Source organism: Miscanthus floridulus, chromosome 8, assembly GCF_019320115.1.
Source record: "Miscanthus floridulus cultivar M001 chromosome 8, ASM1932011v1, whole genome shotgun sequence".
Taxonomy (NCBI): domain Eukaryota; kingdom Viridiplantae; phylum Streptophyta; class Magnoliopsida; order Poales; family Poaceae; genus Miscanthus; species Miscanthus floridulus.
In genome coordinates this window covers 86,503,911-86,525,868 of record NC_089587.1, presented here as the reverse complement: position 1 = coordinate 86,525,868, position 21,958 = coordinate 86,503,911, and positions in this window count along the sequence as shown.

The window sequence follows — 21,958 nt, the reverse complement described above, 5'->3', positions numbered from 1 at the left end:
AGGAGGTAGTCCCAGACGCCCGAGGCCTCGCCGGCGTCGAGGCTGTGCAGGTTCCTGCACCGCCTGGACATGCGCGCCACGGCGTCGTCGTCGAACCCGTTCTCCCGCAGCCAATGCGTCAGGCTCTTCCCGCTGCCATCGCTGACGCCGCTGGCCATCGCGACCTTCTCCCCCTGTCGAAAGACCGAAACTCTGTCTGAGATTCAGACGCCACACGATGGCATGGCGCAATAAAGAAACGAGAGAGGCGAATCGTCGCGAACAACACGCGCGCGCGCATGAGAGTGGTAGCCTACAACATCAGCGGCAGGAATTCTGCGCGCAGAATTGGGAACGAGATGCAGCACGTACGCAATGGGTTGACAAGGAACAACAGAAATCACCTTGGGCTTTGACCACCAGGCCGGTGGCAGAGAGAAGATGAGGGATGCGGACGCGTAGCCGAGGAAGGAGGGGAGGATCCGAAGGATAAGAGAAGATGAAGAGTGGCATCAGCTAAACTGACGCTGCTTATCTGTTGCATTGCGTCCTCTTTTTTTTTTTTTTTGAGCAACTACCCCAACCAACCAGAAGCTGCACATCCTCAAGGCCCAATGGCAAAATAGGCCCCTAAGAACCATGGGCCGGCCCATGGCTACTGCTATGCAAAGTGCTCACCTAGCGCAATCGAAATGCCTCCCCTAAAAAAAATGGTTGCTCAATCCAATGGGATAATCTTGTTCAACAATTGTAATCACATAAACAAAAGAAATGTGAGCTGAACAACCTTCCTCTTTTCTTATTTTTACTTTTTATACTATCTTTCTAGTGGTTACATAACCTTCTATGGTCAAACACCCCAAGATAGATAAGAGCAAATATAGTAAGGGCTCATTTGATGTGGCTATTGGAGCCTCCGACTTCTCTACTATAGTAGTAGGAGCCGGTGAAGCCCCCAATAACGGCTTCGTTGCTCCCAAATTATTAGTTATTCTAATTTTATTGGAAAGTCAAAAGATCTCAAGTTTGATCAAAATTATAGAGAGGATTATAAAAATTTATGACATCAAATAGGTATATTATGATAATATAATTAATGAAAAATATAATGATACTACTGTCGGTGTTTCGAGTTACCACCGACGAGTAAATTTTTAATATTGCGCGTCTGGCTCGGATGGTGTGCTTAGGGTACACGAGGTTTATACTGGTTCGGGCAAAAAGTCCCTACGTCCAGTTCATTCGCTGCTGCTCATGTTATTAGCACTGAAAGTTTATAGTATGGGTTACAAACAGGCGAGAGAGGGAAAGGATCCCAAGTCACTGGTGGAAAGAGTGAATGGGTGCTGAGAGCTCGATCGCTGCTCGGCCGTGTGTTCATGTCGTGTTCTTGTGTATTTATCTTGTGTTTTGATTGGTTCGGGATGATTCGATCGGCCCCCCGTCAGGGGACACTCTGCTTTCCCTTTTATAGGCCAAGGGAATGCACGGGTTACAACGGAGGAAAAGGAGAAGAACGAGAGAGAGAGAGGAAAACTTCCACGATCGCCGGGTCCTTCTCCTTCATGCGGGTCCCACCGACCCTGTAGATGTCAACAGAAACAGCTCCACATCGTGGCCCTGTCCGTCACTGGCGCCACGCGCAGGTGTCGTCTACCGATCATGGCGTTCCATCCCGTCCTGGCGGACGTCGTGGTGAACTGACACGCCTGTCACCGTTCATACGAGGGTTAGGCGGAACAGCACCAGCACGCCCGACGCTGTTCTTGATGTGAACCCTCTGGTATGGCCCGTCATGGCCATAGGTTACATCGAGGCATGCCAGTCTCTTCCCTGATGTCATAGTCTTGACCTAGCCCATATGCCTGGACCTGGAGTCGTTGGCGGTGATATGGGTCTCCGTCAGGTGAGACAGAGTGTGAACCCAAGGGGTCGAGCGAGAAGGAGCCTGCACCCACAGGGTCGAGCGAGGCGGAGATCGTGGCCTCGGGGTCGAGCAAGGTGGAGATCACGACCTCGAGGTCGGGTGAGGTAGAGCCCGCCCCCAGAGGTTAGACGAGGCAGAGCCTGCGGCCTCGGGGTCAAGCGAGGCAGAGCCCTTCCTCAGAGGTCAGGCGAGGCAGAGCCCGCATGCCTAGGGGTCGGTTAGAGCTATAGTCATGCTCTTGACTGCTCAGATAAATCAATGTTGATGACCATTAGTTCCTCCTCTTCGTGTACCCTAGTATTGGTCCCCGATAGTAGTCTCTGAGCCTGTAGAGGAGTAGAATACTCCTTCGGAGGCTTTTCTGAATGGGAGGACCCTGAGGGCCTTGGCCTTCTTTTGTTGCCCATGGCGTGACCTGGGGACGGTGATTCCCTTTCATCGAGATCAGACCCCTCGGGGGTATAGCCATGAGATTTGGTGGGTCAGAAAAGGTCTTTCCTAATTTCGACCCCTATGGGGGTCTATCGTTCTAAGACTACATGTTCGGTCTTTGTGTGAGTCCAACTTTCCTCGAGCCCCCGCCCGTAGCAAGGGTCCGGTCGAGGATCGGCTCGTCTTTGTGATTGTCTTCCCTCAAGCGTTTTTTCCGATAAAAACGGAGGGGTCAAGCCGTGTCATGATTTTTCTCTATGGATGAATTATGTTGCTCAGTGAGTTATTAATGGGATAGTCCGAGTGCCGAGAGCTCTTTGCCTTTCTTCGAGGAAAAACCATGGATTGTATCTGGCCGAGACTTGAACATGGGCTGGGATGCCCGCGGCACTCGTGCTCCCGGGTTCTGGCTGCTAGCAGGCCCATCCCTTTCCATCCATCACTCTAAAGGTGCTCAGAGTAGTTTGTCGAACCCATCGGTGGGCTAACCTTCAAACTCCTAGGCATAGACAGGCCGTAGGAGGGTTTTTAGCTCTGTATCCCTTTTACCTATGACGGGTCGTGGCCTGTTTAGGGAGGCAAAACGTCCGGCATGTTTTCTAAGGGGACAGCCATAGGTTGCATGCGCACGCCCCACGACGAGTCGAGGTGATAGGTCATGGCAGGCGTGGAGATCTAGGTGGATGGTTGGTTTCCTCGCACCTATCACCCCTATAAAACCAAAGGGCTAGCCCTCCATGTTTCATACGCATGCCTGCATCCCTACCTCTACAGCCATGCCATCGTCGCCAACACTTAGGTTTCTTGCCTCCGCATCTCCATCGCTGTTGAGCCTGCATCCATCTGCCCCACCTCCAATGGATCCGTGGTGCCGTTTTGACATCACCTTTCAGTGCATGGAGGGCCTCGTCCATCACGGTCTTCTCCACGCATGGACCTTAACCAAGGAGTGGTTGCTGCCTAGCAACGAGGATTTGTCGTCACCGCCTGACGACTACGTGGTGTCGTTCGCCCCACTTCCACGAGCATGGGCTCATGACCCCGCCCACAAATTTCTTTGGGGGTTGCTGCACTACTACAAGATTGAGCTACAACATCTCAATCCTAATAGGATCTAGCACATGGCAGTGTTCGTCGCGCTGTGTAAGGGATTCTTGGGGATCAGCCCCACTTTGACTTGTGGAGGCATTTCTTCACCGTCAACCTCCAGAAGAAGAGGGAGAAAAGCGGCAGGCAGGAACTGCACATGCCGATGGGGTGCGTCGACATCCAACTTTGGAACAATCGGGTCACGCGAGTACCCATCCATAAGGCTCTCGATGTCTAACAAGGGGTGGCACTCGTAGTAGTTCTACCTCAAGAATGACGCCGCCGCCCCTCTACCAGAGTTCACCGAGCGCCTGATCGAAGAGGCCTCGGAGCAGTGGGGGAAGTTGGGTGTCCTAGAAAAGGATAAGAAGAAGATCTAAGACCACATCGCCACCATCCACATCCTAAAGGAGAATGGCCTGAAGGGGTCGAGCGTCATCGGGGCTTACCATGCAAGGAGGGTGGCGCCGTTGATCAGGGCTTACCACGCAAGGAGGGTGGCACTGAGGGAATGCTCCCCAACTTTGAGATCACACAATGCATCAAGGAGGCAATGGAGCCTTTGTGGGATGGCACGGGTGCCGCCCTCGACTTCATCTACCCGATGCTGGGGCATCCTCTGATGCGGCCAGAGCCATGCTACGTCGTCTTTGTAAGTTTCCCTTTCTCTTGCCTTCTCTTCAATTGATTTCCTAACCCTGAGATACTAATTTTGAGAGGGGCGGGACCAGCCGAGGGACCTCATCCTCATGGATCACCCAACGCCGTTGCCAAGGGATTTGGCCATGAGGACGGCGAATCACGCCGAGGACGAGAGGCTAAGGAAGGAGAAGGAGGACAAGAAGAGAAAGAAGTAGCAGAAGTTGCAGGTGTAGGAACAAGGGGAGGACATTGATGGCAATGATGATGACAACGATGGTGACGAAGATGAGGTGATGAAGGAAGAAAAATCGGTGACCGACGATATCGAGTGGGACAACCTAGAGAACGAGGATGTGCTGACAGGTGTTGGTTCATCCTTGTAGGCATTGGGACCCTTCTCATTCCATGGTGGGAAGGGCATGTCAGGGGAGCTGGTAGGGGCGGGACATACCATCGGCCTACCCTAGGAGCCAATAGAGGTGGACGACTCTTCCATCATGCCTAAAGAGCCAAGGCGAACAAGGCGTTCCGCTAGTGTGCCCCAGGAGCTGCCAGGGGTGAGCCCCTCTGCCTAGGAGCAGGGGGTAGGCTCGAAACGGCCTTGTTCCAATGAGGTGGAGCAAAGGTCGGGGGGTTCGCCCCCCAAACACATCTGCCGCTCGATGGCGCTGAGGTGAGTTATCAATTCCTCTGTTTTTCCTATTTTAGTCAGATTTCGTTGTGACATATGTTTTTTGTCCCTTGTAGCATCGGTAGGCTATGGAATCCTTTAGCGCTGGCGCCGAAGAAGAGCATCGCCCTCCAATCGAGGCGGCAGCCATCGGCTAGTGTCGCACCCATTTTGGGTGAGAGCGACGCTAGTGTGACCATGTCACTGGTCGATCAGGAGCTACCCACGGTGGCGCCTGTGCCCTTGATGAGATAGGCAGATGCGGGTGTTCAAGGGGTGCCTTAGGAGGTCGCGGAGCAACCGGTGATGGCTGCAATACTGCTACCAATGGCAGGACGGACGGGGCTATCGACCACGCTCGTGGCACCGCTGTAGGTGGAGGTGGCAGCGGCCATGACAAGATGGGTCACAACTGACTACAACTATGGGCCGTGCCATCGGCGGCCCAAGCAACGGCGCCTGGCGTAGGCCGAATGGAGGGGTCGTGGTCGAGGGTCCCTAGGAGTCATGGTGCTCAGAGAGAGGTTGGCGTCTGCACTGCTGACCCCTTCTGTCACCGAAGGGGGCATCCTAGCAGGGACGTCACAGCGAGAGGGGTCTATGGCACTTGGAGCTGGCAAGGAGTCGTCCCTATCCCTAACATCAGTGGGCAGCAGCTCACCCACGCGTGGCAAGCCCCTACTCTAGTGGCGGATCCATAGGATCTGGCATCGACGCTTTTTACCCTGGATGACGCTGCAGAGAGCATGGAGCAGGAGAGCCTTGATGTAGGGATCATGTCCGTGCTCGAGGCCCTAAAGCACACCATGGGCGCATTGCATGACATCGTTGTTCCCTTCGGCCAGGTATTGCTTGGTCCTGCTTCTTGCCTTTATCTTCCTTTATATAGTTTTTGTATCCTGGTCATTGTCTTTTTGTAGTCCCTTATAGCTCATAGCCAGGGGAAATCTCGATTCCTTCGTCAATAGAAGGATACCTGGGACCGTCTCATCGAGGAGGCATAGCTACGTGGGGATGTGATAGCTCAACTTGTTGCTGCCTAGCTGAGGGTGGCTGAGCTGACTCCCCTTGATGAGGAGGCAACTAATCTTTAGTCACAGGTGGCCGAGGCCCGTCAGGATGCTAACAAGGACAAGAAAGAGTTCAAGGCCCTATCGACGAGGTCATAGAAGGATGACGAAGAAGCCACCAGCATCAGAAAGGAGCGGGGTGAGTTGCTCTAGAAGGATGCCGAGACCCGCCAGCAGATCCTTGACCTTTTGGGTGAGGTTGAGAAGAAAAGGGATCTAAAGCTAGGGGCCAAGGAGAAGCTCATGGCCCTAGAGAAGAGGGCGAGCCTAGATGCCATGGCGGTCACTCGGCTGTGCAAGGAGCGGGATGAGCTGCTCCAAACCACGGAGAGGCTCCGCTTAGAACATGGCATGGCTCACAAGGAGCGCGACTAGGCTTTTCGAGAGCGTGACTAGGCCTACCAAGAGCGCGATGACACACAGCAGAAGGTTGGCTCCCTCTAGGCCGAGCTCGAAAGCATGATGACCCACAAGCTAGAGGCCAAGAGCACTTCTGTTGGGCTCACTGTGGACCTCCCCAAGGTGAGGAGAAATCTTTAGGTGGAGAGTGACGAGCTCGGTATCCTGAGCGCCGCCCTCAGAGTGGTCTACGATGACCTTGAGGTGGTGCGGTTAGAGGGGACCAGCTTGCTCGTGGCTCGTGCCATCATGATCATGGCTTGGGTGCGCTAGGTCAAGAGGAGTGCCCTCTGTGCTCAGGTCAATCAATCCTTTGTGATTGCTCATTCTTATTATGGGGACAACATTGATTTGAAGGCGATGAGCCATGGCTACACGCCCGGTTATGACGTCCATGAGCTAGAGGAGATGAAAACGGCGATGGCTCCCCTTTCATAGGACATGGCGGACAGGATAGAAGGTATAGTTCTCCCCCAAAGGGGCTAGTTAGTTAAATAGGTTGGGAGATCATTTTTGTAATAATCGGACAAGTTCCAACCCTTGTGTTTTATTCGAACAAGTCTGTTCTTTTTATTTTGGTGTGAACAAATTTGTTTTTTCTCCCTTTTTATGTATAAAAAGTGGTTAATGCATTTTGACCCTTCCGTTTGTTAAGACCGTAGAGCTCAGGGTGCGGGTGAATAAACTCTGATCACGCTGGTGTGGCAGAACCGCCTAATCTAATGCCTCCCAGGAGTGCTCGTCTTCCATTAGACACTAAGCACTCGAAGGAGGACACTAAATTATGCGGTCCTGTCGGGCACTCCCCAGAAGAGAACCCAAAAATTCACATTTTTCTATAAGGATCACAAATGAGAGAATAAAGCTTACATCATTCTTAACCATTTCTTATATCTCTTTACATGTAACATCAGAGTATAAGATTTATTATTTAACAGCGAAATGTATTCATATTATCAGAGTTACGAACAATTTAATGTAACAGTGGATTATAAACATGTGATCAGAATTACAGCAGAAATAATTATCTATTCATGGCATGATGAAGCATTTATAAGTAAACTATGACACAATTTATAAATTTTCATTTATAAAAACATTTAGTGAGAGTTATAAATAAAAACTATGATCCCCGCATAAAGGAATCCTCTCTGAGCCCTCTAGGAGGAATCCACACACAAAGGTCAGCTCTAGCATCCACCTGTCACCTGCAATAGGGGGAAATAAAACCCTGAGTACTCAATTGTACTTAACAAGACTTACCCGATAGGAGGAAAGAAAAGACTCTAAGGATATGCAAGGCTATCTGGCTTGTGGGTTTATTGCATCTGTAGGAAGCATTACTAAGCGTGCGTCTTTATATTCAAATTTTATTAGCAGTGCATTAGTTCATTAACTAACCATTCTATGTAAGCACATGTGCTACTTTTAAGCAGGTGGTAAGCAATCAGAGTTTCTTTTTCCATCTTTCATCTTTTTGTTCTTACTACGGTGCTAGAATTTAGACAAGCCATATCGAATTTCCTAGCGATTCGTGAATCAATGCCCCTAGCTGGGTACCCCGAAAACACATGCCCCGCTTGTACCCCAGGCACAAGCAGGACTAACCCATCACCCTCCTGTCATGGGGTCTAGGTCCCCGTCCAAACTTGGACTCCAAGCCCCCGCTCCTAAGTCTCGGACTCAGTGCGATGCAAGGACCTCCACCATCCCCGCCTCCAATCAATCGGTTAGGAAAGAGCCAGAACCCATGACAAGAGAGCAATAAGTCTTCCAAGCACCCATACCCAAGTATGTGCTTGGGATAATAAGTCTGTGACTTGCCTAGCGTCTTATGCAACGGTCGGTGCTTAACCAACATAGACAGGGAAAGCAGTGTAACCAAGCTATGCCCCGCTGCCGTAGGACACAACCTCTTACACCCACCAATACCCAAACCATATCCCTACCTGGTCACCATTTTTCCTTTCCACCATTTATATTTTCCAAGTGATAATAATACAGTAATATATTTCCTATATCTCGCGAGTGACAGCCAATCGCTCGACTTCTACTGGAGTCCTATAGCATAGCAATCTACACGATCATGTCATACTAGTAAGACTCAAGGATAAAGATATATATGCAAGTGGATTTCATTCAACTCCTTAAAACTTAATGCACAAATATAATTTAAAGTACAGCAAAATAGGAGTTATGCACCGGGGCTTGCCTAGGTAAAATATAACCAAAAGTTAGCATTCTATCATGATGACACAATCTCCAAAAGCACCATTCTCCCACAACTCTCAATGACTCCATGATCCATCGACGTCCCTATTATGATATGCAATGCGAAGACGTAATTAATCAACTGAAATCATGACTCGTAAAATATGATTTACACGTCTCAAGTTAATGAGCTAGTTCTAATGACTAATGTACTAAGCTACGTATCCAAGTTGGCGAATAAGGCGTTATTTCCCAACAAAGGTTTAGTTATACAAACTCAAGTTGTTTCTTTGTTCCATTCTATCAATTTAATCTTTATTCAAAATGGGCATCATTATCTATCTAGCAACTAATTATTCTAGTGCTATAAAAATTATAGTGAGCAGCTAATCATATTAATAATTTACTATAAAATTTTTAGAGTTAATACTATCACCGATTTATCACGGAAATTCCTATAAGTCTATATTTTTACAATATTAAGTATCTAAAATTAATTATATAGCTTCCAAAAATATTATCAAACTATGTGAACAAACTATACTAACAGATAGATCATGAATTTAGGAGCCTAACAAAATTGGTTTCATAATTTATGGTCAACTACACAAATTTATATAGATTTTACAAGTTTGTTTCCAAAACTAATTAACACTTGCTTTATAAAACTAAAAGGGCCAGCGACCACCTATTCGGCCCAGCAGACGCATGGCCCAGGTGCTCAACGTGCGCACGTGGCCCAGGCATAGGAGGCACCAGGTCGGCCCCGGCGGGCGCGGGCATGAGTGGCCTAGGTGCACACGGCCTAGCTAGCCAGACTAGCGGCCCACCGGTGCGCTCGATGCAGCGGCCCAAGGCCGGCCCAAGCGCGCGGGCATGGACGTACGCGGCCTAGGCGTGGGCGGCATGCGATCGGCCCAGCGGGACGCGGAGTAGGCCACGGCCATGGAGACATAGGATGAGCGGCCCAATAGGCCAGCCCACGCGGACGAGCCCATAGGTGCGATGGCAAATTTGCACGAGGGCCCCCGAGTTCTCCTCAAATCAATCCATAGTACAAATGCACTATTCATGCAAGTCACGTATTTTACGCCTAGAACTATGTACAAACTTTCTACTTGGATTCTTACCCTTCTCTCTCCCATGGTGAAATAGAGGAACAGAGGAGCCCCGGCTCCAGCCGATTCCCGTCGGTGGAACGGCGACCAGGCGGCACAAGAGCAGCATCAGACCCACCCGTGTGCACGGGCATCGGTGATGCGACCAAAGGTGGCCCATGACACCCTGGCCATGCACGCGTGTAGCTAGCCAAGGGGCAATGGCGGGGCGTGACAGGCGGTGGAGCAGCGCAACACGGGGATGCACCGGCGGGGAACTACGGAAGGTGCAGCGACGGTGGAGGTGGAGCGGCACGGGTCCAAGCAACTTGGGCGTGGAGAGGCGAACGGCGTGAGGGGAACAACTGGAGCTAGGACCACAGCTCCAGCGCGGAACCAAGGGAGCCTCGCATGTGGGAAAGAGCCAGCACCGGCGGACGTAGCCATGGCGGAGCGCTATGGCTCTGTACGACAGGCGTGGCCATAGTAGGGTATGGCACGCTCACGTGCAGTGCTTGGTGCTCGATGGAGGCAAGGTGGAGCTACGCGCGGCAGTGGTGCTGGGGGCACAGTAGGAGCTCGGGCACTGGGCAATGGAGGTGAAGATGCGACGGGAGCGGAAGGCGCAGTGATGGTGGCCCAGCAACATCGCTCCTGGGGCGCATGATGGAATGGCATGTGGGGCAACGACGGCTCTAGAGGGGCAGCGCCATGGGCTTTAGTCTAGCGCATCCATAGGGGTAGGGGGGCAACAGGCGCGAGATGCTATGATGGCGGGCGCGGCCATGGCGATTTCTACGGAGCAGCAGGCATGGCATGCATCGGCGATCGAGGTAGCAGCTCAAGCAGCTGCGTAGCGATGGAGGAGTAGGGAGGGAGTCACGCGTGGGGGTCATCGAGCTACGGCACACAGATGCAGCGAGGGTGCATCGGGGTCGGCGGCATGAGGAGCAGGCCAAGGCAATGCGGCCATAGCAAGCATTAGCCAGAGACGGAGAACAGGGCAAGGATGAGTGGAGAGCATGCGAGAGTGTGTGAGCAGGGCAAGAGCAGCTTGATGTCCTCAAGAAGCAGAGGAAGGGGCAGCAGCATGTGCGGCCTAGCACAACGTGGCCAGAAGCGACGCCTACATGTGCATAGAACGTGAAGGGACACAGCGTGGCAGGGACAGAACCATATGCTCTGCTAGCAAAGGCAAGGCTGAGTTAATATGAGGAGATGACGTGGCAAGCAGTGAGGGTGGGAAAGCAAGCAAAACCATACATGGTAGCAGCAGCAAGGACGAGGGCAGGGCCAATGAGGAAGCATGCGCACATGGGTGGCCGACAGTGTCACAGCGGTGCTAGGACTAGGACGCGATGCGAGACGGTAGGAGCACGGTGTAGAACGAGGCAGTGGCAGCGGCCAAAACGACGTCGTGCACGCTTTTAAAAGCGAACCGAAAACAACTTAATGATGCGATGAAGGCGTAAGTACACACTTTGATGCAACCAATCATACTAAACATGAAACTAAGATTTAGAAAATTTTGTTAGAACTCAAATGCCAAAAAATAACATTTTATCTACTAAACTTGCACTTCAAACTTTTATCTAAATATGAATTACCAGCTATATTTTATTTGGTTTACAAAAATTGTTTTTTCACACTTAATCCCATAGAACAAACCATCTGCTACTTATTTGCTAGAATTGTTGTCAGACATTCCTAAATATCTTTACACACTGAGTAACTTAACTTGGGCATTTATTTGAGTCTACAAAACTGAGTCACACCGGATTCGCTTATCGCTTCAAGTATGTTTTAAATCAAAAATATGAGAAACTTGCTTCAGAAATTTTTCTTAGGCCTAAATCACGGTGCTAAGCAAGCTCGTAACACCAGAGGTGTTACAACCAACCCCCCTTAAAAAGAATATTGTCCTAAGATTCAAAGCAAGAACCAGAAGAGGGGAAACACGATTACATTCTGTAGATCAGGGATTACATGAAAGATTACATGACTTCGAATACTAAACCACACGGGGATCTAGGAATACATGGTTCAGAGTGACCTAATACAACCGAGACTTAATCCAGAAGTCGACATAGATGAGGGCAATGGAGAAACAACACAATAATGAGTATCCAAAACATGATGTAGGTCCAATAGATCCCGAAACAGTCGACTGAGAAGTCAAACATCGTGAACCCAAAGGCCAAACTACCCAAGGGAACTTGAACTTCTTCGACAAACCAGATTCTTTCTTCTCCTCAGATTACACCATCACCTCAGACTGATGAACCTAGCTTCACAATGTCGACTAGATTTCATAGTTCTGCTCCGAATGCGAGGGGAATGGAAATGAAGAAGAAGAGCAAGGACCAAGGGTATCTTATAGCAGCAAACGGAGGTGGGGCGCAATACACCGGAAGCAGATGAGGCAGGGATGGGATACACAAATGGTTCATGCTGTGGAGATAAGGTCGGACATGGTGTGCTTCCTACACGAGTGGGTAGAGGATAAGGGTGAGGAGAGGAGAGGGGCTCGCTCGATGAGGCAGGCGTGCAGATGGCCATGTCCCCAAAAGAAGAAAGAAGGGAGGGTGAAGAGGGGGGTCCGGTACGGGGGATGAGGGTGTGGGGTAGAGAGCCGAACGGATGCCAGAAAAAGGAAAAGCTCACAGTGCACAAGGATAGCGAGTGCGGCATGATGCTGTGGCCATGTGAGAATGGGGAGCTATAGGGCCCAACATAGACGACGTCCACAGGGCACATAGCGAAACAATCCGATAGGCATAGCGTGGTCAACTAAACATGGGGCTTAGGACATGACGTCCACTCAGGCTTTTACAATCACTCCCGACTACCCGAGGCTAACTTTCCTTACTACTCTTCTTTTTATTTCCCTTACTTGACCATATCTGTCTTTCATGCAGACTAAGACCATGTCCTACGTTCTTTCTCCAAAACCACGTTCTCTTGCTTTCTTTGATAGAACACTATTTCATCAACCCATTGTGGATTTCCCGTCTGAACACCCGAATATTTCCAAGAAATATTTGTAGCGAAAGGGTATAGCGGTGTAATTTGGTAAGGGTACTTGGTCAACAACCTCTATACCAGCGTGTGGCGTGTAGCATCACCATGTGGCAGTTGTTCCATAGGAGCCCTCAGTTTTGTCGCGGCACCATAAGCTATTAACTAGGGAACTATTACCAACTTACATGCCATGAAGGCAGTGGGGTCATAGACCACAGAACAAGAGGAGTATTGCAAGGAAAGACTCAATAACAAGGGTTCCCTTCACAACAAGGGACAAGGAATTTAAATCCAATGGCAGATTTGATTTAAAGAGATTCATGTGTTCTGCTAGGACATCCACAATTAGTCGAGACAATGTCCTATGTTCTCCAATCACCACTGGTTTGCTAACCTTTGAATGATAACTTCTCTTGTAACCCACTTAATATTGCCCTTAAAAACTCTAAGCATGTTTAACAAAACTTAAGGTAGATGAACTCAATAAACATAGCGAAATAAATAAATTGCACATTCCAACAGTCTAATATGGGTACATCATACAAGCATCTAGGCTCCCATTCATGGCACATGCTTCAGCTTCCCTATGGTGGACGATCTCAATAACTACGGAGCAACAACAATGGCAAGAGTACAATATTGGAGGACAACGACAAAAAGCACTACTACTACGGGTATAGCATCCCAAGGCGACTGATCTACTCGGGACCACGCATTTTCATTCTAGGGCTCGGCGGATTCTTCTACTTCCATGGCTATGGATCTGCCTCTTCTCTTGGCAATGGCTGAGTGAGAGGAACCAAGGGTTATACTTCTGACACTTCTAAGGGTGGAGGTGCTGGCGGCACTGCAACACCGGTTCTCCTTCTTTATGGTAAGTGGATAGGGATTCCCTCCATGATCAAGGGATCCTGCCATTCCACAACCAGCGTCCTCCGCTTGGCCCTAGTGACAAGATAGGCCTCACCCAACTGATGAACATGCTGATCTTTAGCCTTCTTCAGAGCTTCCGACATGGTAGTCTCTTGGCTCTCAGCAGCTGTCACACTAGCATGCGCTTTGACGAGCTACACCTGGAGCATCCGGGTGAAGATATCGGCTTCCTCGGCTCGATGGAGACACTTCCTCATCTCCGAGGCTTGTTGGTCATACTGCTCATCCAGAGCAAGCAGGTACATGGTCAAGTGCACCACGGTTGGACTATCCTCTTGTGTATCCCGCCCTTACAAAGCCTCCATGCGAGCCCACTATGCCCGTTGATTCTTGTCTAAAGGTGGAAAGAACCTCATGGGGGTACGGGCAATGGGTTCTTCATAGATCTAGCAAAGGTACAGCAAGGCTTTGCGGGCCACAACCTAGTAGGTGTTGACGAAGCGAAACCCGGTTGCGGTCACACTCCAGGCTTCAGTGAGGTTGGGGAACTCTTCACTCTTCCCGATGTAGACGGTAACCTCACACCACTCGGTGCCATGCTCCTAACACTCACAACCCTTATACTCGGGACAATCTTTGACTCTGAACTTTTGTAGGGTGGCATGCAGAATTCTGGGAAAACCCTTAACGTTCAAGCAGTAACTACTAACCCAGGCTCTTGCCATTCCTGGTAGTGGTTGCAAGGAAGGCTGAGCAAAAAGCTTGCTCAAAGGGAAAGCTAGGTGAGCTAAAGTGCACCGAGTGGTGGTACCAATGGCTAAGCCAGGCTCTACTTATAAAGGCAAAGCATTCAGTGGTCTTGGCATGATCCACTAGGGTTCCTGCACAGGATCACTATGAGTGAATGACCAAAATTCCACGCATTCAAGGCGAGCGATGTCCGAGGCCATTACTGACTAGTATGACTGCAGGGCAAGTGTCCGATAAGAGCACAGAAAAAGAGTACATGGAGACATGGGTCATGACAAGCGTGAACCACGGGCAAACATGAAGCACGATGCCACAGTGCAGAAATAACTCCAGAACAGGAATGGTCAGTCATGCACAATACAACATGCGTGACACCTATGGATGGCGTATCTACAAGCAATATGAGTGCTACAAAGCACAAACAGGATATGCATGAATGCATGTCCTATATGTCCTTCCACTATTGCCAACATATAAGGCAACCATTCTTAGATTTTTGGTACATCGTTCTCTCCCTATAACTACTTGATACTATCAGACTATGCTCGGGGTCAGTGTACCTGCAGAAAAATTGATTAAACCTACCTAAGTCAGCAGAGTGCCATCTATCCTGGATACCTAACCATAGTAATAGGGCTACTTATATAACTTCGCATATAACGTCCTAACTTTTTGAAAAGTATTTGTTGTCAAATTTTATTTTAGAAAAGGTTTTCGAAGCTTTATTTCCTCATTTATTCTTCGATACCACCTATGGCATAACCGCCTAATCTAATGTCTTCCAGGAGTGCTCGTCTTTCATTAGACACTAAGCACTTGAAGGAGGACACTAAATTACACGGTCCCGTCGGGCACACCCCAGGGGAGAATCGAAAATCCACATTTTTCCATCAGGATCACAAATGAGAGAATAAAGCTTACATGATTCTTAACCATTTCTTACATCTCTTTACATGTAACATCAGAGTATAACATTTATTATTTAACAGCAGAATGTATTCATATTATCAGAGTTACAAACAATTTAATGTAACAGCGGATTATAAACATGTGATCAGAATTACAACAGAAATAATTATCTATTCATGGCATGATGAAGCATTGATATGTAAACTATGAAAACCGTTTATAAACTTTCATTTATAAAAAACATTTAGTGAGAGTTATAAATAAAAACTATGATCGCAGCATAAAGGAATCCTCTCTGAGCCCATTAGGAGGAATCCATATACAAAGGTTAGCTCTAGCATCCACTTGTCACCTACAAAAGGGGGAAATAAAACCCTAAGTACTCAATTATACTCAGCAAGACTTACCCACCAGGAGGAAAGAAAAGACTCCAAGGATATGCAAGGCTATCTGACTTGCGGGTTTATTGCATCTGCAGGAAGCATTACTAAGCGTGCGTCCTTGTATTCGATTTTTATTAGTAGTGCATTAGTTCATTAACTAACCATTCTATGTAAGCACATATGCTACTTTCAAGCAGGTGGTAAGCAATTAGAGTTCCTTTTTCCATCTTTTATCTTTTCGTTCTTACTACGGTGCTAGAGTTTAGACAAGTCGTATCAGATTTCCTGGCAATTCACGAATCAATGCCCCTAGCTGGATACCCCAAAAACACACGCCCCGCTTGTACCCTAGGCACAAGCAAGACCAACCCATCACCGTCCTGTCATGGGGTCTAGGTACCCATCCAAACTTGGACTCCAAGCACCCACTCCTGAGTCTCAGACTCGGTGCGGTGCAAGGACCTCCAACATCCCCGCCTCCAATAGACAAGTCGTACCAGATTTCCTGGCGATTCATGAATCAATGCCCCTAGCTGGGTACCCCAAAAACACACGCCCCGCTTGTACCCCAGGCACAAGCAGGACCAACCCATCACCCTCCTGTCATGGGGTCTAGGTCCTCGTCAAAACTTGGACTCCATGGCCCTGCTCCTAAGTCCTGGACTCAGTGTGGTGCAAGGACCTCCACCATCCCCACCTCCAATCAGTCAGTTTGGAAAGAGCAGGAACCCACGACAAGAGAGCAACAAGTCTTCCAAGCGCCCATACCCAAGTATGTGCTCGGGATAATAAGTCTGTGACTTGCCTAGCGACTTATGCAACGATCGGTCCTTAACCGACACAGACAGGGAAAGCAGTGTAACCAAGCTATGCCCCATGGCCGTAGGACACAACCTCTTACACCCACTAATATCCAAACCATATCCCTGCCCAGTCACCATTTTTCCTTTCCACAATTTATATTTTCCAAGTGATAATAATACAGTAATATATTTCCTATATCTCGCAAGTGACAGGCAATCACTCGACTTTTATCGAAGTCCTGTAGCATAGCAATCTACATGATCCTGTCATACTAGTAAGACTCATAGAATAAAGATATTTATATGGAAGTGGGTTTCATTCAACTCCTTAAAACTTAATGCACAAATATAATTTAAAGTGCAGCAAACTAGGGGTTATGCATCGGGGCCTGTCTGGCTAAAATATAACCAAAAGTTAGCATTCCATCATGGCGATATGATCTCCAAAAGCACCATTCTCCCACAACTCCCAATGACTCTGTGATCCATCGACGTCTCTATTATGATATTCAATGCGATGCAATGCAAAGATGTAATTAATCAACTGAAATCGTGACTCGTAAAATATGATTTACGCCTCTCAAGTTAACGAGATAGTTCTAATGACTAACGTACTAAGCTACGTATCCAAGTTGGCGAATAAGACGTTATTTTCCAACAAAGGTTTAGTTATACAAACCCAAGTTGTTTCTTTGTTACATTCTATCAATTTAATCTTTATTCGTAATGGGCATCATTATCTATCTAGCAACTAATTATTCTGGGGCTATAAAAATTACAGTGAGCATCTAATCGTATTAATAATTTACAGTAAATTTTTTAGAGTTAATACTATCACCGATTTATCATGAAAATTCCTACAAGTCTATATTTTTACAATATTAAGTATCTTAAATTAATTATATAGCTTCCAAGAATATTATCAAACTATATGAAGAAACTATACTAACAGATAGATCATGATTTTAGGAGCCTAAAAAAATTAGTTTCATAATTTTTGGTCAACTACACAAATTTATATATATTTTATAAGTTTGTTTTCGAAACTAATTAACACTTGCTTTATAAAACTAAATGGGCCAGCAGACACCTATTTGGCCCAGCGGACGCGCGACCTTGGTGCTCAACGTGCGCACGTGGCCCAGGCGCGGGAGACACCAGGCCGGCCTCGGCGGGCGCGGGCGTGAGCGGCCTAGGCGCACGCGGCCTAGTTAGCCAGACTAGCGGCCCACCGGCACGCTTGCTGCAGCGGCCCAAGGCCAGCCCAAGCACCCAGGCGCGGACGTGTGTGCCTAGGCGTGAGCGGCACGCGACCGGCCTGGCGGGGCGTGGAGCAGGCCGCGGTAGTGGAGACGCAGGGTGAGCGGCCCAATAGGCCGGCCCATGCAGACGAGCCCACAGGTGCGATGGCAAATTTACATGAGGGCCCCCGAGTTCTCCTCAAATCAACCCACAGTACAACTGTACTATTCATGCGAGTCACGTATTTTACACCTAGAACCCTGTACAAACTTTCTACTTGGATTCTTACCCTTCTCTCTCCCATGGTGAAACAGAGGAACAGAGGAGCACCGGCTCCGGCCGATTCCCACCAGTGGAACAGCAACCAGGTAGCATAGGAGCAGCGTCGGACCCGCCCGTGCGCACGGGCATCGGCGATGCGGCCAAAGGCGGTCCATGGCACCCTGGCCACGCACGCGCGTGGCCAGCCAAGGGGCGATGGCGGGGCATGACAGGAGGTAGAGCAGCGCAACATGAGCATGCATCGACGGTTGAACTACAGAAGGCGCAGCGATGGCAGAGGTGGAGTGGCGCGGGTCCACATAGCCCGGGCGCGCTGTGGACTTGCGCGCTCACGTGCGCGGTGGTAGCAGAGGAAGCGGCTACGATGGCGTGGAGGAGTGAGGCGAGGTGAATGGCATGGGGAACAGCAGGAGCTGGGACCATGGCTCTAGCCTGGAACCAAGGGGGCCTCCCGCGCGGGGAAGAGTCGGCACCAGCGGATGTAGCCGTGGCATAGCGCTGCAGCCTAGTACGGTGGGTGTGGCCATAGCGGGGTGTGGCACGCTCATGCGTGGTGCTTGGTGCTTAATGGAGGCAAGGCGAATCTACATGTGGCAGTGGCACTAGGGGCACAGTGGGGGCTCGGGGTGCTGGGCAATGGAGGTGAAGCTACGATGGGAGCGGAAGGCGCAGTGATGGTGGCCCAGCAACGGCGCTCTCGGGGCCCACGATGAAATGGTGCATGGGGCAACGAGTCTCTAGAGGGGCAGCGCCATGGGCTTTGGTCCAGCACATCCGTAGGGGTAGGGCATCGATAGGCGCGAGACACTACGATGGCAGGCGCAACCATGGCGATTTCTGTGGAGTAGTGGGCATGGCATGCACCGGCAACCATGGCAGCAGCTCTGGCAGCTGCGCAGTGATGGAGGAGCAGGGAGGGAGTCGCTCGCGGGCACCATTGAGCTACGACGTTCAGATGAAGTGACAGCGCGTCGGGGTCGGCGGCACGAGGAGTAGGCCAAGGCAATGCGGCCACAGCAAGCAGTAGCCAAAGAGGGAGAACAGGGCAAGGACAAGTGGAGAGCATGTGAGAGTGTGTGAGTAGGGCGAGAGCAGCTCGGCGTCCTCAAGGAGCAGAGGAAGGGGCAGCAGCATGTGCGACCTGGTACAACGTGGCCAGAAGCGATGCCTACACGCGCACAGAACATGAAGGGACACAGCATAGTAGGTACAGAACCACGTGCTCTGCTAGCAAAGGCAAGGCTGAGTTAATGCGAGGAGACAACGTGGCAAGCAGTGAGGGCGGGAAAGCAAGCAAAACCATGCACGACAGCAGCAGCAATGATGAGGGTGGGGCCGATGAGGAAGCAAGCGCATGCGGGTGGCCGGCAGCGTCACAGCGGTGTTGGGACCAGGATGTGACCCAAGATGGTAGGAGCACAACATAGAACAAGGCAGTGGCTGTTGTCAGAACAACGTCGCGCACGTGTTTAAAAGCGAACCGAAAACAACTTACTAATGCGACGAAGGCATAAGTACACACTTTGATGCAACCAATCATACAAAACGAAACTAAGATTTAGAAAATTTTGTTAGAATTCAAAAGCCAAAAAATAACATTTTATCTACTAAACTTGCACTTCAAACTTTTATCTAAATATGAATTAACAACTACATTTTATTTGGTTTACAAAAATTGTTTTTTCACACTTAATCCCATAGAACAAACCATCCGCTACTTATTTGCTAGAATTGTTGTCAAACATTCCTAAATATCTTTACGCACAGAGTAACTTAACTTGGGTGTTTATTTGAGTCTACAAAACTAAGTCCACACCGGATTCGCTTATCGCTTCAAGTATGTTTTAAATAAAAAATCCGAGAAACTCGCGTCGAAAATTTTTCTTAGGCCTAAATCACAATGCTAAGCAAGCTCGTAACACCAGAGGTGTTATAGCTGGTAAGCAAGAGTGCCATAGCCGCTAGGGTGTAGGTTTCTTGCAGTCCGACCAGCCTTACTCAGTCATTAGTTTTCGTAAACCTTGCCACTATGTTTTTTAATGTGAGAAAGGGTCAGGCATAGCGACTATTTTAGAAAGGGTATATATATACCTCTACCAGCCCTCGAGTAAGGCCTGACCCCCTGCCATTGCTGGGTCGGGTGTCACTAAAGATCATGGAGAGGATAGCGAAACTAGTAGGAGAAAGCATCTCTTGTTTTAGAAACGTTATTCTTAGTTTTTACATGTTCTCCTCCCTAGGATCTAAGCCATCGTTCTGTGACCGCGCATTCGGTCTCCTTATGAGTCCAACTTTCCTCAAGCCCCTGCGCGTAGCGGGGGTTCGGTCGAGGGTTGGCTCGACTTTGTGATCATTACCCCGTCTGCAGTTTTCACAACCGGAGGGGTTGATCTAACATCACTTACCTCGATGGCTCAAGTGACGCGCTCGGTGAGCTCGCTAACGGGCATGTCCGAGTGGAATTTGGGTCCGTCATTTATGACGGGGTCGACATAGCCCTCATGTGACATTCGACTGCTCCTTAACTTGCCTCTCGGCAGATGCCCGAGTTGTTCTAGAGACCAACTCAGATGGCCCACTGGCCTCCCATCGATGGAGATTCTATGGGCTTGGCTCAAGGTTAGGATTGAACAAGAAGGTCAAGATGACTCTATTCGCTTCTGAGCAGGTCAGGCAAAGGCCATTGGGGCTCATCTATGTTTTCTCCCCTAGCTCTGTTTGACGTGAGGCGACCTTGAGCCCTTCGTGAGCTAGCCTTCGAACCTCGGTCGGTGGATTCCTGAGTTGGGGTTGGGCAGCTCGAGCCCTCGAGCCCCGTTGGGCTCGATAGGGGTTAGCCATGTTTTATGTGTCACCCCATCCATGGTTTCCGCAACCAGAGGGGTTGAGCTAACAACACTTGCCTCGATGGCTCGAGTGTCGCACTCGGTGAGCTCGCTAACGGGCACATCTGAGTGGAATTCGGGTCTGTCGTTCATGATGGGGTCGGCAAAGCCCTCATGTGACATTCCACTGCTCCTTAACCTACCTCCTAGTAGATGCTCGAGTCATTCTAGAGACTGACTCAGGTGGCCCACTGGCCTCCCCTCGATGGAGATTCTGTGAGCTTGGGTTAAGGTTATGATCGAATGAGAAGGTCGAGATGATCCTTTCCGCTTCTGAGTGGGTCGGGCAAAGGCCACTAGGGCTCATCTATGTTTTCTCCCCTGGCTCTGTTTGACACGAGGCGGTCTTGAGCCCTTCGTGGGCTAGCCTTCAAACCTTGGTCAGTCGCCGCTCATATCAAATGAGACGACTACCGCTTTGTGACGCGACGCGAAGCATTGTGATACAATAATTGCTTATGCGATGCTTGGATGGATGGGATGAATGCATGGATGAATGTATGAATGAATGTATGAATGCATGCATGAGAATGGATGAATGGATGATCATGCACTGGAAAAGTAAAGTGGGGGTTGGTAAAGTTACCTTGATGGCTCGAGTGATGGGTTCGGGCAGTTCTTACCGGATATGTTAGAGTGAAATCTGGGTCCATCATTCAAGACAGAGTCAGCCTAACCCACGTGGGGCATCTTGCTGCTCCCTACCCATCTCTCGGTAGTGGCCCAAGCCATCCAATTGACTTGGGTGACCTACTGGCCTCTCTCGATGGAGATTCCATAGGTGGGCCCCTTCAAACCCTTCCTCGGAAGGCAGAGGCCAAAGCTCAGGGTGTGGGCAACAAACTCTAATCCTGCTGGTGAGCAAAAATTCCATAGTCGCTGGGGCGTAGGTTTCTTGCAGTCTGACCAGTTTTACTTAGCGTTTGTTTTCGCACACCTTGCCTTTAGGTTTTAGCGTGAGAAAGGGGTCGGGCGTAGAGAATGTCTACCGAATAGACAATCTTGCTAGCCCCTGAGTGAGGCCTGACCCATTGCCATTGCTAGGGTCGGGTGTCACTTAGAGATGACCCATCTCTCGGTAGCGGCCCGAGCCATCCGATCGACTCAAGCAACCTGCTGGCCTCTCCTCGATGGAGATTCCACCGGTGGGCCCCTCCAAACCCTTCTTGGGAAGGCAGAGGCTAAAGCTTGGGGTGCAAGAATAAAAACTCTGATCATGCTGGTGAGCAAAAATATCATAGCCGCTGAGGCATAGGTTTCTTGCGGTCTGACCAATTTTACTCAGCGTTTGTTT